This window comes from Oncorhynchus keta, unplaced genomic scaffold (genome assembly GCF_023373465.1).
Source record: "Oncorhynchus keta strain PuntledgeMale-10-30-2019 unplaced genomic scaffold, Oket_V2 Un_contig_20372_pilon_pilon, whole genome shotgun sequence".
Lineage (NCBI taxonomy): Eukaryota > Metazoa > Chordata > Actinopteri > Salmoniformes > Salmonidae > Oncorhynchus > Oncorhynchus keta.
Genome location: NW_026281966.1, coordinates 4,539 through 20,114, shown reverse-complemented (window position 1 = coordinate 20,114; position 15,576 = coordinate 4,539). Strand labels below are relative to the sequence as shown.

At 37.6% G+C, this 15,576-nt stretch overlaps 1 long non-coding RNA gene across 2 annotated transcripts; it reads right to left on the bottom strand.

The window, feature by feature from the left end:
* Window positions 1-2,042: 2,042 nt before the first annotated feature.
* LOC127920717 (uncharacterized) lies at window positions 2,043-14,877 on the bottom strand. 2 transcript variants are annotated; one of them, XR_008107093.1, is made up of 3 exons: window positions 14,752-14,877; window positions 4,233-4,310; window positions 2,043-2,115 (listed from the first exon to the last, which is right to left on the bottom strand). It is a non-coding gene; the product is annotated as an uncharacterized LOC127920717 (long non-coding RNA). The 2 variants fall into 2 exon arrangements; XR_008107092.1 differs by having other exon boundaries at window positions 14,652-14,805.
* Window positions 14,878-15,576: the final 699 nt, after the last annotated feature.

The window sequence follows — 15,576 nt, the reverse complement described above, 5'->3', positions numbered from 1 at the left end:
TAGCTAATTTGTCTTATTTAGCTAGCTTGCTGTTGATAGCTAATTTGTCTTATTTAGCTAGCTTGCTGTTGCTAGCTAATTTGTCTTATTTAGCTAGCTTGCTGTTGATAGCTAATTTGTCTTATTTAGCTAGCTTGCTGTTGATAGCTAATTTGTCTTATTTAGCTAGCTTGCTGTTGCTAGCTAATTTATCTTATTTAGTTAGCTTTGCTGTTGCTAGCTAATTTGTCCTGATATAAACATTGAGTTGTTATTTTACCTGAAATGCACAAGGTCCTCTACTGACAATTAATCCACACATAAAACGGTCAACCCGAATCGTTTCTAGTCATCTCTCCTCCTTCCAGGCCTTTTCATCTTTGAACTTATATGGTGATTGGTATCTAAACTTTCATGGTATTACTATACCCCGACCGGCAACACGGTTCTTCTTTCAATAACCCACGTGGGTATAACCAATGAGGAGATTGAGAGGCAGGACTTGCAGCGCGATCTGCGTCAGAAATAGAAAGGACTTCTATTTTAGCCCTTGACAACGCAGATGCTCGTTGACGCACGCAAGCAGTGTGGGTGCACAATTGAATAACATAGATTTCTAAATTTATTTTGCAACGCTCAAGGTGTGGTCAGCCTGTCAGTGTATGTAAACTCCGACTTCAACTGTAGCCTCGTTACTTTGGTTTATTCAGTAAATATTTTCATAATTTATTTTCCAAAACGGTATTGTTGGTTATTAAGGGCTTGTAAGTAAGCTTTTCGCAGTAAGTAACCTGTTGTATTCGGGATGTGACAAATTAAAATGTATATTTGACTTGATTTATGAACAACATATAGAGCATTGGAAAGATTCAGACCCCTTGACTTTTCCACATTTTGTGATGTTACAGCCTTATTCTAAAATTGATTAAATAGTTTTCCCCTCATCAATCTACACACACACCCCATAATGACATCACAATACCCCCATAATGACATCACAATACCCCATAATGACATCACAATACCCCCATAATGAAAGCAAAACAGGTTTAGATTTTTTTTGCAAATGTATTATAAATAAAACCTGAAATATGACATTTACATAAGTATTCAGACCCTCACTCAGTACTTCAGCACCTTTGGCAGCGACACAGCCTCAAGTATTCTTGGGTACGACGCAATGCTTGGCACACCTGCATTTGGGCAGTTTCTTCCATTCTTTCTGCAGATCCTCTCAAGCTCTGTCAGGTTGGATGGGGATCACCGCTGCACAGCTATTTTCAGGTCTCCCAGAGATGTTTGATCGGGTTCAAATCCTGGCTCTGGCTGGGTCACTCAAGGACATTCAGAGATTTGTTCTGGAAGCCACTCCTGCAATGTCTTGGCTGTGTGTTTCGGGTAATTGTCCTGTTGGAAGGTGAACCTTCACCCCAGTCTGAGGACCTGAGTGCTCTGGAACAGGTTTTCATCAAGGATCTCTCTTGTACTTTGCTCCGTTTATTTCCCTCGAGCCTAACTAGTCTCCCAGTTCTTGCCGGTGAAAAATCCCCATAGCATCATGCTGCCACCCACCATGCTTCACCGTAGGGGATGGTATTGGCCAGGGTGATGAGCGGTGCCTGGTTTCCTCCAGACACGACGCTTGGCATTCAGGCCAAAGGTCTGAATACTTACGTTTAAATAAGATGGTTTTTATTTTTAATAAATTAGCAAACATTTCAAAAATATATATATATATTTTTGTTTGTCATTATAGAGTATTGTGTAGATTGATGATGATTTTAAATCTTTGTGTGTAAGGCTGTGATGTAAAACCATTTGGAAAAAGAGAAGGGGTCTGAATACTTTCTGAATGCACTGTATATAATATAATAATATCACAATCATAATATCCTAATATAATATGATCATCACAATCATCATCAGCAGGTTTTCTAAAAAAAAAATATATATATATATATATGGGATTTCCTGATTCTGGGAATCTTCTAAACAGGATTTCTAGAAATCATGGGATTTTTTAAAACCAAACTTTCGCAACCCTAATCCTCACCTGGTTTGAGGACAGCAGGCTGGTGGGGGAGAGACTGGAGCCAGCGAAGATGGGATACACACACCTCTCTACATCCCCTGTTCCTACAGAGATCATTATACATCATATATTACACACACCTCTCTACATCCCCTGTTCCTACAGAGATCATTATACATCATATATTACACACACCTCTCTACATCATTACTGTTCCTATATAGAGATCATTATACATCATATATTACACACACCTCTCTACATCCCCTGTTCCTATATAGAGATCATTATACATCATATATTACACACACCTCTCCACATCATTACTGTTCCTATATAGAGATCATTATACATCATATATTACACACACCTCTCTACATCCCCTGTTCCTACAGAGATCATTATACATCATATATTACACACACCTCTACATCATTACTGTTCCATATATTACAGTTCCTAGATCATTATACATCATATATTACACACACCTCTACATCCCCTGTTCCTACAGAGATCATTATACATCATATATTACACACACCTCTCTACATCATTACTGTTCCTATATAGAGATTATTATATACATCATATATTACACACACTCTCTACATCCCCTGTTCCTACAGAGATCATTATACATCATATATTACACACACCTCTACATCCCCTGTTCCTATATAGAGATTATACATCATATATTACACACACCTCTCTGCATCCCCTGTTCCTACAGAGATCATTATACATCATATATTACACACACCTCTACATCCCCCTGTTCCTATATAGAGATCATTATACATCATATATTACACACACCTCTCTACATCATTACTGTTCCTATATAGAGATCATTATACATCATATATTACACACACCTCTCTACATCCCCTGTTCCTACAGAGATCATTATACATCATATATTACACACACCTCTCTACATCCCCTGTTCCTATATAGAGATCATTATACATCATATATTACACACACCTCTCTACATCATTACTGTTCCTATATAGAGATCATTATACATCATATATTACACACACCTCTCTACATTATTACTGTTCCTATATAGAGATCATTATACATCATATATTACACACACCTCTCTACATCATTACTGTTCCTATATAGAGATCATTATACATCATATATTACACACACCTCTCTACATCCCCTGTTCCTATAGAGATCATTATACATCATATATTACACACACCTCTCTACACCATTACTGTTCCTATATAGAGATCATTATACATCATATATTACACACACCTCTCTACATCCCCTGTTCCTATAGAGATCATTATACATCATATATTACACACACCTCTCTACACCATTACTGTTCCTATATAGAGATCATTATACATCATATATTACACACACCTCTCTACACCATTACTGTTCCTATATAGAGATCATTATACATCATATATTACACACACCTCTCTACACCATTACTGTTCCTATATAGAGATCATTATACATCATATATTACACACACCTCTCTACACCATTACTGTTCCTATATAGAGATTATTATACATCATATATTACATTACACTCTACACCATTACTGTTCCTATATAGAGATTATTATACATCATATATTACACACACCTCTCTACACCCCCTGTTCCTACAGAGATCATTATACATCATATATTACACACACCTCTCTACATCCCCTGTTCCTATATAGAGATTATTATACATCATATATTACACACACCTCTCTACATCATTACTGTTCCTATATAGAGATCATTATACATCATATATTACACACACCTCTCTACATCATTACTGTTCCTATATAGAGATTATCATCATCATCATCATCATCATATATTACACACAACCTGTTCCTACAGACAGACCACCTTCATCATCATCATCATCATATATTACACACAACCTGTTCCTACAGACAGACCACCTTCATCATCATCATCATCATATATTACACACAACCTGTTCCTACAGACAGACCACCTTCATCATCATCATCATATATTACACACAACCTGTTCCTACAGACAGACCACCTTCATCATCATCATCATATATTACACACAACCTGTTCCTACAGACTGACCATCTTCATTATCATCATCATCATCATATATTACACACAACCTGTTCCAAGAGACCACCTTCATCATCATCATCATATATTACACGCTCTCCGTCCCACAGACACACTGACCTGTTCCAATGTAGAGACTCTCCAGGCGAGGTAGGCTGAGAGGTCGTAGAGGAGTCCCTACCTCCATCCCTCCTCCTCCTAAATACACCAATGAGTTTAGAACATCAATGTGCACCACAGTTACTTCTTGATATTACAGTTACAACTACTACTACAGCTGTTACTACTACTACTACTACTACTACTACTGCTGTTACTACTACTACTACTACTACTACTGTTACTACTACTACAGCTGTTACTACTACTACTACTGCTGTTACTACTACTACTACTACTACTACTGCTGTTACTACTACTACTACTACTACTACTGCTGTTACTACTGCTACTGCTACTGCTGTTACTACTGCTACTGCTACTGCTGTTACTACTGCTACTGCTACTGCTGTTACTACTGCTACTGCTACTGCTGTTACTACTGCTACTGCTACTGCTGTTACTACTGCTACTGCTGTTACTACTGCTACTGCTACTGCTGTTACTACTGCTACTGCTACTGCTGTTACTACTGCTACTGCTACTGCTGTTACTACTGCTACTGCTGTTACTACTGCTACTGCTACTGCTGTTACTACTGCTACTGCTACTGCTGTTACTACTGCTACTGCTACTGCTGTTACTACTGCTACTGCTACTGCTGTTACTACTACTACTACTGCTGTTACTACTACTACTACTACTACTGCTGTTACTACTACTACTGCTGTTACTACTACTACTGTTACTACTACTACTGCTACTGCTACTACTGTTACTACTACTACTGTTACTACTGCTGTTACTACTACTACTACTACTGCTACTGCTGTTACTACTACTACTGCTACTACTACTACTACTGTTGTTACTAACTACTGTTACTACTACTACTGCTACTGCTACCACTGCTACTGTTACTTACTACTACTGCTGTTACTACTACTACTACTACTGCTGTTACTACTACTACTACTACTGCTACTGCTGTTACTACTACTACTACTACTACTGCTACTACTACTACTACTACTACTACTACTGCTACTGCTACTGTTGTTACTACTACTACTACTACTGTTACTACTACTACTGTTACTACTACTACTGCTACTACTGTTACTACTACTACTGTTACTACTACTACTGTGTTACTACTACTACTGTTACTACTTACTACTGTTACTACTACTACTGTTACTACTACTACTGTTGTTACTACTACTACTGTTACTACTACTAACTACTGTTACTACTACTACTGTTACTACTACTACTGCTACTGTGTACTACTACTACTACTACTACTACTGCTGTTACTACTACTACTACTACTGTTGTTACTACTACTACTGTTACTACTACTACTGCTACTACTACTACTACTACTACTGTTGTTACTACTGCTACTGCTGTACTACTACTACTACTGCTACTGCTGTTACTACTACTACTACTGTTACTACTACTACTGCTACTGCTGTTACTACTACTACTACTACTACTACTGCTGTTACTACTACTACTGCTGTTACTACTACTACTACTGTTGTTACTACTACTACTGTTACTACTACTACTGCTACTGCTGTTACTACTACTACTACTACTACTGCTGTTACTACTACTACTACTACTGTTGTTACTACTACTACTACTACTGTTGTTACTACTACTACTACTACTGCTGTTACTACTACTACTACTGCTGTTGTTACTACTACTACTGTTACTACTACTACTACTACTACTGTTACTACTACTACTGTTGTTACTACTACTACTACTACTACTACTACTGCTGTTACTACTACTACTGCTGTTACTACTACTACTACTACTGTTGTTACTACTTACTGCTGTTACTACTACTACTAGCTACTTTGTTACTTACTACTACTACTACTGTTGTTACTACTTACTACTGTTACTACTACTACTACTACTGCTGTTACTACATCACACTGCTGTTACTACTGCTACTGTTACTGTTGTTACTTACTACTACTGTTACTAATACTTGCTACTGTTGTTACTACTACTACTACTACTGTTACTACTGTTACTACTACTACTACTACTACTACTGCTACTACTGGTGCCATCATTTACTGTTACTGGAACTGTTGTTGTTACTTACCATTACTGCTGTTACTACTGCTACTTTACTGCTGTTACTACTACTACTACTACTGTTACTACTACTACTACTACTACTGCTGTTACTACTACTACTACTGTTACTACTGCTGTTACTACTACTACTGCTACTGCTGTTACTACTACTACTACTGTTACTACTACTACTGCTACTGCTGTTACTACTACTACTGCTGTTACTACTACTACTGTTACTACTGACTACTGCTACTACTGTTGTTACTACTACTACTGTTACTACTACTACTGCATGCTACTGCTGTTACTACTTACTACTGCTGTTACTTACTACTACTACTACTATTACTACTACCATTGTTGCTACTGCTACTGTTGTTACTACTACTACTACTACTGTTACTACTACTACTGCTACTGCTGTTACTACTACTACTACTGCTACTGCTGTTACTACTACTACTACTACTGCTGTTACTACTACTACTGTTACTACTACTACTGCTACAGCTGTTACTACTACTACTGTTACTGTTACTACTACTGTTACTACTACTACTGTTACTACTACTACTGTTACTGCTGTTACTACTGTTACTACTACTACTGTTACTACTACTACTGTTACTACTACTACTGCTACTGCTGTTACTACTACTACTGTTACTACTACTACTGCTACTGCTGTTAATACTACTACTACTACTGCTACTGCTGTTACTTACTACTACTACTGTTGTTACTACTACTACTGTTACTACTACTACTGTTACTACTACTACTACTACTGCTGTTACTACTACTACTGCTGTTACTACTACTACTACTGTTACTACTACTACTGCTGTTACAACTACTACTACTGTTACTACTACTACTGCTACTGCTGTTACTACTGTTACTACTACTGCTGTTACTACTACTACTGCTGTTACTACTACTACTACTGTTGTTAATACAGCTGTTACTACTACTACTACTGTTTACTACTACTACTGCTGTTACTACTACTACTGCTACTGTTGTTACTACTACCACTACTACTGTACTACTACTCACTAGTGCTGTTACTACTACTACTACTGTTGTTGTTACTACTACTACTGTTACTACTTACTACTACTACTACTGTTACTACTACTACTGTTGTTACTACTACTACTACTACTACTGCTGTTACTACTACTACTGGGTTGTTACTACTACTACTACTACTGTTGTTACTACTCACTACTGTTACTACTACTACTGCTACTGCTGTTACTACTACTACTGTTACTACTACTACTGCTACTGCTGTTACTACTACTACTGTTACTACTACTACTACTACTGCTGTTACTACTACTACTACTACTACTACTGTTACTACTACTACTACTACTACTGCTGTTACTACTTACTACTGTTGCTACTACTACTACTACTACTGCTGTTACTACTACTACTACTACTACTACTACTGCTGTTACTACTACTACTACTACTGTTACTACTACTACTACTGTTGTTACTACTACTACTGCTACTGCTGTTACTACTACTACTGCTACTGCTGTTACTACTACTACTGTACTACTTACTACTACTACTGCTACTACTACTGCTACTACTACTACTACTGCTGTTACTACTACTACTGCTACTAGCTTACTACTACTGTTACTACTACTACTGTTACTACTACTACTGTTACTACTACTGCTACTACTACTACTGTTACTGCTGTTACTACTACTACTACTACTGTTACTACTACTACTGCTACTACTACTACTGTTACTGTTGTTACTACTACTACTGTTGTTACTACTAATACTGTTACATACTACTGATGTTACTATCACTACTACTACTACTGTTACTACTACTGCTACTATTACTACTACTGTTACTGCTGTTACTACTACCACATTGCTGTTACTACTACTACTGTTGCTACTACTGCTGTTATTTACTACTGATGTTACTACTACTACTACTACTACTGTTACTACTACTACTACTGTTGCTACTACTACTACTACTGCTGTTACTACTACTACTACTGCTGTTACTACTACTACTACTACTGTTACTACTACTACTACTGTTGCTACTACTGCTGTTACTACTACTACTACTGCTGTTACTACTACTACTGTTACTACTACTACTACTGTTGCTGCTACTACTACTACTGTTACTACTACTACTACTACTGTTACTACTACTACTACTACTACTACTGTTGTTACTACTACAGCTACTACTACTGCTGTTACCACTACTACTACTGCTGTTACTACCACTACTATTACTACTACTGTTACTACTACTACTGCTGTTACTACCACTACTATTACTACTACTGTTACTACTACTACTGCTGTTACTACCACTACTATTACTACTACTGTTACTACTACTACTACTGTTACTACCACTACTATTACTACTGCTGTTACTATCTACTGCTGTTACTACTACTACTACTACTGCTATCTACTACTACTACTACTGCTGTTACTACTACTACTGTTACTACTACTACTGCTACTGCTGTTACTACTACTACTACTACTACTGCTGTTACTACTACTACTACTACTACTACTGTTACTACTACTACTGTTGTTACTACTACTACTGCTACTGCTGTTACTACTACTACTACTACTACTGCTACTGCTGTTACTACTACTACTGTTGTTACTACTACTACTGCTACTGTTGTTACTTACTACTACTGCTACTGCTGTTACTACTACTACTGTTACTACTTACTACTACTGCTACTACTACTACTGCTACTACTACTACTGTTACTACTACTACTGTTACTACTACTACTGCTGTTACTACTACTACTGTTACTACTACTACTACTACTGCTGTTACTACTACTACTACTACTACTGCTACTGCTACTACTACTGTTACTACTACTACTACTGCTGTTACTACTACTACTACTACTGCTGTTACTACTACTACTGTTACTACTATGCTACTGCTACTACTACTACTACTGCTGTTACTACTACTACTACTGTTACTACTACTACTGCTGTTACTACTACTACTGCTGCTACAACTACTACTACTGTTACTACTACTACTGTTACTACTATTACTACTGCTACTACTACTACTACTGCTGTTACTACTACTACTACTACTACTACTACTACTACTGTTACTACTACTACCGTTACTACTACTACTGCTACTGCTGTTACTACTACTACTACTACTACTGCTGTTACTACTACTACTACTACTGTTGTTACTACTACTACTACTACTGTTGTTACTACTACTACTACTACTGCTGTTACTACTACCATTACTGTTGTTAATACTACTACTGTTACTACTACTACTACTACTGTTACTACTACTACTGTTGTGTATTTACTACTACTACTACTACTGCTGTTACTACTACTACTGCTGTTACTACTACTACTACTACTGTTGTTACTACTACTACTGTTACTACTACTTACTGCTACTGCTGTTACTACTACTACTGTTACTACTACTACCGCTACTGTTGTTACTACTACTACTGTTACTACTACTACTGCTACCGCTGTTACTACTGCTACTGCTACTGCTGTTACTACTGCTACTGCTACCGTTGTTACTACTGCTACTGCTACTGCTGTTACTACTGCTACTGCTGTTACTACTGCTACTGCTACTGTTGTTACTACTGTTACTGCTACTGCTGTTACTACTGCTACCGCTCGCTGCTGTTACTACCACTGCTACTGCTGTTACTATCGCTACTGCTACTGCTGTTACTACTGCTACTGCTACTGTTGTTACTACTACTACTACTGCTGTTACTACTACTACTACTGCTGTTACTACTACTACTGCTGTTACTACTACTACTGTTACTACCACTGCTACCAGCGCCTACTGTTACTACTACTACTGCTACTGTTACTACTACTACTGCTGTTACTACTACTACTACTACTACTACTACTGTTACTACTACTACTACTACTACTGTTGTTACTACTACTACTGTTACTACTACTACTGCTACTGCTACTACTGTTACTACTACTACTGCTACTGTTACTACTACTACTGCTGTTACTACTACTACTACTACTGCTGTTACTACTACTACTACTACTACTACTACTACTGCTACTGCTACTGCTGTTACTACTACTACTACTACTGCTGTTACTACTACTACTACTACTACTACTACTGCTACTGCTACTGCTGTTACTACTACTACTACTACTGCTGTTACTACTACTACTGTTACTACTACTACTGCTACTGCTGTTACTACTACTACTGTTACTACTACTACTGCTGTTACTACTACTACTGTTACTACTACTACTGTTACTACTACTACTGTTACTACTACTACTGCTGTTACTACTACTACTGTTACTACTACTACTGCTACTGCTGTTACTACTACTACTGTTACTACTACTACTGCTACTGCTGTTAATACTACTACTACTACTACTACTGCTGTTACTACTACTACTACTACTGTTGTTACTACTACTACTGTTACTACTACTACTGCTACTACTACTACTACTACTACTGCTGTTACTACTACTACTGCTGTTACTACTACTACTGCTGTTACTACTACTACTGCTGTTACAACTACTACTACTGTTACTACTACTACTGTTACTGCTGTTACTACTACTACTACTACTACTACTCATTGCATTGTTACTACTACTACTACTGCTGTTACTACTACTACTGTTACTACTACTACTACTACTGCTGTTACTACTACTACTACTACTACTGTTGTTACTACTACTACTACTACTGTTACTACTACTACTACTACTGCTGTTACTACTACTACTACTACTGCTGTTACTACTACTACTACTGCTGTTGTTACTACTACTACTGTTACTACTACTACTGTTGTTACTTACTACTACTACTACTACTGCTGTTACTACTACTACTGCTGTTACTACTACTACTACTACTGTTGTTACTACTACTACTGTTACTACTACTACTGCTACTGCTGTTACTACTACTACTGTTACTACTACTACTGCTACTGTTGTTACTACTACTACTGTTACTACTACTACTGCTACTGCTGTTACTACTACTACTACTACTACTGCTGTTACTACTACTACTACTACTACTGCTGTTACTACTACTACTGTTGTTACTACTACTACTGCTACTGCTGTTACTACTACTACTACTACTACTGCTACTGCTGTTACTACTACTACTGTTGTTACTACTACTACTGCTACTGTTGTTACTACTACTACTGCTACTGCTGTTACTACTACTACTGCTACTGCTGTTACTACTACTACTGCTTTTACTACTACTACTGCTACTACTACTGCTACTACTACTACTACTGCTGTTACTACTACTACTGCTACTGTTACTACTACTACTGTTACTACTACTACTACTACTGTTACTACTACTACTGTTACTACTACTGCTACTACTACTACTGTTACTGCTGTTACTACTACTACTACTACTGTTACTACTACTACTGCTACTACTACTACTGTTACTGCTGTTACTACTACTACTGCTGTTACTACTAATACTGTTACTACTACTGATGTTACTACTACTACTACTACTACTGTTACTACTACTGCTACTACTACTACTGTTACTGCTGTTACTACTACTACTGCTGTTACTACTACTACTGTTGCTACTACTGCTGTTACTACTACTGATGTTACTACTACTACTACTACTACTGTTACTACTACTACTACTGTTGCTACTACTACTACTACTGCTGTTACTACTACTACTACTGCTGTTACTACTACTACTACTACTGTTACTACTACTACTACTGTTGCTACTACTGCTGTTACTACTTACTACTACTGCTGTTACTACTACTACTGTTACTACTACTACTACTGTTGCTGCTACTACTACTACTGTTACTACTACTACTACTACTGTTACTACTACTACTACTACTACTACTGTTGTTACTACTACAGCTACTACTACTGCTGTTACCACTACTACTACTGCTGTTACTACCACTACTATTACTACTACTGTTACTACTACTACTGCTGTTACTACCACTACTATTACTACTACTGTTACTACTACTACTGCTGTTACTACCACTACTATTACTACTACTGTTACTACTACTACTGCTGTTACTACCACTACTATTACTACTGCTGTTACTACTACTACTGCTGTTACTACTACTACTACTACTGTTACTACTACTACTGCTGTTACTACTACTACTACTGTTACTACCACTACTACTACTACTACTGTTACTACCACTACTATTACTACTGCTGTTACTACTACTACTGTTACTACCACTACTATTACTACTACTACTACTACTACTAATGTTACTACTACTACTGCTGTTACTACTACTACTACTACTACTAATGTTACTACTACTACTGCTGTTACTACCACTACTATTACTACTACTGTTACTACTACTACTGCTGTTACTACTACTACTACCAATGTTACTACTACTACTGCTACTACTGTTACTACTACTACTACCAATGTTACTACTACTACTGCTGTTACTACCACTACTACAGCTGTTACTACCACTACTATTACTACTACTGTTACTACTACTACTGGTGTTACTACTACTACTGCTGTTACTACCACTACTATTACTACTAATGTTACTACTACTACTGGTGTTACTACTACTACAGCTGTTACTACCACTACTATTACTACTACTGTTACTACTACTACTGGTGTTACTACTACTACTGCTGTTACTACTACTACTGTTACTACTACTACAGCTGTTACTACTACTACTACTACTACTGTTACTACTACTACTACTACTGCTGTTACTACTACTACTACTACTGTTACTACTACTACAGCTGTTACTACTACTACTGCTGTTACTACTACTACTACTACTACTGTTACTACTACTACAGCTGTTACTACTACTACAGCTGTTACTAGAGACTACTACTACTACTACTACTACTACTGTTGTTACTACTACTGCTGTTACCACTACTACTACTGCTGTTACTACCACTACTATTACTACTACTGTTACTACTACTACTGTTACTACTACTACTGCTGTTACTACCACTACTATTACTACTACTGTTACTACTACTACTTTATAATAGAACACTTGTTACCACGACAGCCTTTATAATAGAACACTTGTTACCACGACAGCCGTTATAATAGAACACTTTTACCACGACAGCCTTTATAATAGAACACTTGTTACCACGACAGCCTGTATCATAGAACGCTTGTGACCTCACCACATCTAAATATTGCAGAAATAGTAGAAATAGAATGAAACAGACATTCTATTGTTGCTCTATTATAGTGACCACTATAGTAGACATAGATCAAGTGCGCAAGGCTACATGTGTGCAAAAATAACATTCACTGAGTAAAAAAAAAGGAGAAATAACCCCCCTCACGCACGTGTCACTGTCAAAGTTCAACAGAACAAAAGCAATATCTTTGGGCTACATGGCACATTATTACATTGTACACTTTCTGCCTGTGGACGTCTGTTCTACAATGTGCCAGCAGAGCATGATACCCTTTGTTGGCATAATTGATCTCTTTCAGGCAGAGAGTAACACCTGGTATAACCCCTTTTTATCCACTGTATTGAAAAAACAAGTGAGAAAGAGGGAAAGTGTATTTCTTTCACCTAGTAGCATCCAGCTTAAACCAAGCCCAGCTCCAGATACACTCGTTTTAACAAGCAACGTCTCATTTTCACCCAATTCTCTCACTCTGAAAACTAACCACGTACTGTAAAGGAAAAACATTAGTTCACAGATAGTAGTTTGTTCGTTAGCTCGTTAACATGTCACACAAATTGCCAGGGTCGAAGTAAACAACTTACACGTTATAACTTGAGGAACGGCAAGGAGTCGTATAACGTTACCGGTTAATAATATAACCGGTTCAGTTAGCTAGCTAACGTTAGCTAGCGTACTTCATAGCGTACTTCGTTAGCTATCTAACGTTAGCTAGCGTACTTCATAGCGTACTTCGTTAGCTATCTAACGTTAGCTAGCGTACTTCATAGCATACTTCGTTAGCTAGCTAACGATAGCTGTCTGACTTTATTAGCCAGCTAATTTTCACACCATGAAGTTAATTCTTTGATCAGAAAAAGTTGGCTTATGTTGCTCAACATTTCTCTGGCTAGCAAACGGATCATTTGATCCAGCAAGCAAGATAATCAACAATGCTAACAAAACTTGTTCACCACACTTTCTCCCTCACTTCAAACTTTCCAAATGCCGGTTTTCATCGGTGACAGCTCACGAAGTACTGCTTCATCACCTTCTCACCCCTCCTCTCCGTGGTCAGGCTTCTCACCTACCTCTTAGTTATCGTTCAGGGGAGGGAAACTACCGTACAACTCTCCCGCTGTCTTTCCAGAGTACGCTGATGCTGTAAAACTAACCAATCTCTTCTCTCTTCAGTCGAGTGCTGCATTCTGTTGTTATGTGGACGACTGGTTGAGCCTCGGATACAGACAGTACTGCTCCAAAAGCGCATCATTCTTTTGATTACAACCAGTAGTCATGGAAACCACCCCCTACTACTGCTACTACTGTTACTACTACTACAACTGTTGCTACTACTGTTACTACTACTACTACTACTACTGCTACTGTTACTACTACTACTACTGTTACTACTACTACTACTACTGTTGCTACTGTTACTACTACTACTACTACTACTACTACTGCTGCTACTACTACTGTTACTACTACTACTGTTGCTACTACCACTGTTGCTACTACTACTACTACTACTACTACTGTTGCTACTACTACTACTGTTGCAACTGCTGCTACTACTACTGTTACTACTACTACTACTGTTGCAACTACTGCTGCTACTACTGTTGCTACTACTACTACTACTACTACTACTGTTGCTACTACTACTACTGTTGCAACTACTGCTGCTACTACTGTTGCTACTACTACTACTACTACTACTACTACTGTTGTTACTACTACTACTGTTGCAACTACTGCTGCTACAACTACTACTACTACTACTACTACTGCTGCTACTGCTACTACTGTTACTACTACTACTGTTACTACTACTACTGTTGCTACTACTACTGTTGCAACTGCTACTGCTACTACTACTACTACTACTGTTACTACTACTACTACTGTTACTA